Source organism: Gekko japonicus, unplaced genomic scaffold, assembly GCF_001447785.1.
Source record: "Gekko japonicus isolate JY-2015 unplaced genomic scaffold, Gekko_japonicus_V1.1 scaffold207, whole genome shotgun sequence".
Classification (NCBI taxonomy): Eukaryota; Metazoa; Chordata; class Lepidosauria; order Squamata; family Gekkonidae; genus Gekko; species Gekko japonicus.
Window position 1 is genome coordinate 325,491 of NW_015175363.1, and position 2,757 is coordinate 328,247.

Consider the following 2,757-nt stretch of genomic DNA (forward strand, 5'->3'; position numbering starts at 1 on the left):
AAGGGGTCTCTGAGCGGCTTACACTTGATTCTCATTCCTAATCTATGGCCACAGAAACACAGGGTGGGGGACAATCCCTATCAGCACCCAGTGGAGGTACCGGACGGTCTCTGGGTAAGCATTCTTCGGCTCGATGTCTCGGCTGTCTTCTGGCTCCATTTTCGACGGTCACTCCTGCGGTGAGTCAGCTGGGCCCCTCCGACGTGTGGCGCGCTACGGCGCGGCTTCAGCTCTGTCCTTCCGGCTCTGCCGCACCTGCGCCGTCTGCTCTCCCCACTTCATCCGACTCCGCCTCTCCGCCGCCATCTGCTTCCATCGTTCAAGCTGTGCCGGGACACCATCTTCCAGCTGCTTACTCGCCGCCTTGCCACTCCACCAGTATTTGACACTCCAACAACCCCTTCGACGGGGGAGGGTGCCCCCTACCCCCTAAGGTAGATACCCATTCATCTACTTGCGCATAGGTGTTAATCGGCGCTTTCGAACTGCTGGGTTGACGGGAGCTGGGATGAGGGCCAGTTGCTCACACTGGCCGTGGTGGGAATTGAACAGCTGTTCAAAGATGTTACTGGCAGGCGTTTAACCGCCTGCACCACCGCTCCCTTGTCCCAGTCAGTGGCTCTAGATCCATATGGACACTCAGTGGCAGGACCATCTGGGCAGAGGTGCACCTCAATTTCCCAGCAATGCGCTAGCGAAGAGGTCGCCCCTCAAAAGCCTCATGGTTAGGGACCAGTACGGTATTGGGATTCAGGAAATATTGGCAACCCATTGCCCCCCTCCTATCCCCTGGTGCACAGATCACATCCCTGGGAGGTCTGGGAGATGCATCCGCCAGCATGTCACCATAAACCGGGGATTGGTATTTCCTGATATTCCTGAATCCCAATATCAGTACGGTATTGGGATTCAGGAAATATTGGCAACCCATTGCCCCCCTCCTATCCCCTGGTGCACAGATCACATCCCTGGGAGGTCTGGGAGATGCATCCGCCAGCGTGTCACCATAAACCGGGGATTGGTATTTCCTGATATTCCTGAATCCCAATATCAGTACGGTATTGGGATTCAGGAAATATTGGCTCCATTATACCTTATGGGAACCATTATACTCAATGGTCGCCCTAGGCTATAATGAAAAATCAATTTGGGGGTATCTGGGGCTTGGGAGCTGTTTTTTGAGGTAGAGGCACCAAATTTGCAGCATAGCTGCTGTTGTCTTTACCTCAAAACAAAAACCTCAAGTTTCAAAATGATTGGACTGGGGAGAAGTGGGGCTACATCACAGCAAAGCAGATGATCTCTCGGGGGCTCGTGAGAATCTCTGACTCTCTATGCTTCTTAGGGGATAATCGAGGCCTCCTGATATACCACTAACACTTCTGGAGGAAGAGCCGGTTGCAGGGGACTTGATCTGAGCCTCCCACGAGCTGCAACAAGCGGGTTGAGCTTCGGAATCATCCTGAAGCTGAAGCACCAACTTGCGTAGACATGACTAGACATGGCTGCCAAGCTGTGACTTCCCCATAGAAGAGAGCCTTGAACCTCACCATAACATCAGTGAAGATCTGACTGACAAGTGAGTACTCGACTTTGCAACTTTTACGCTTGAAAAACCTCCCAAAGTTTTGTCCCTCCAAATTTCCCCAAGAAGGTAAGGAAGCGAGGAGTGGAATTTCCCCCCACCTCTTTCCTCTCTCAAGTGGTGGAGAAAAGACTGGGTCATTAAGGCACATAAAAAACCTTCCCTGGGGCTAAATCCTAAAAGGAATTACTTCCACTGCAGCGTTAGTGATTTAAGACTTGTGGCTCATTTTTAACAGAGAAAAGAACATTTGCTTTATGAAAGTAAAACGGCTATGGAAACCGTGCTTGGCTGATGAGCAAATTTCACTAGAACTATAGACTATAAGATTGTGGAACTGGCAGATTTGAGTTTAAACTGTTAAAAGGAAATGCGATGGTGTTTCTAACTACACTTAAAGAGGTGGATACGTTGGCAAACTGTGACCTTACACAATCACTACAAGTTTTGTGAGAAAACTTTAAAGACCATCTGGTACAAGTGTTGACAAAAATTCTCCAGCAACCACTTGAAAAAACCTTGCGAAGGTACGACAAAGAGCAGAATATCCCATTGACATCACTCAAAAAACAGGACCTCAGATATGATGTTTTTCTGAAGGAATGGTGTGCACCAAATAGAGAGATAACAAGCTCTTACATAGACCAAACAAATCTCTCAAATCCTCCATCTTCAGAGAAGACTATGGATAATGTAATTTTTTCAGAAGACAAAATAGAACTAACAGTCCTTTTATTTCCTTCCCAAATTAATCATAGAGAAGGGAACATTGATTTTACCTTTAAAAATAAAAGGCATAAGAGCATGATAGTGGAAAAAAAGTACAGAAAAAGCAGGAAAAGATCAAATACTATAAGTAAATTTTAAATGTAATAATTGTTTGACTGGCTCCAATCTACACTGATCTATGACCACTGATTTAATTGATTTAAAGTAACATAAAATATAAAACACAAAATAACATGAAAGCAACTATTGTGTAGTGGGAGCCGCATGGATCGACGACAGACAACGACGTGGTGCATAGCACGCTTTATTAGGCACACAACAAGACATGCGGACAAACGGCCGGCAGGCCAACTATATACACACCTGGGGACCACCCCTTGGTCACCATAGGTGGGTTTGAATCTCCCGCCATGGCTCCCATTGGTTCCCCGGTGGAGGGACTA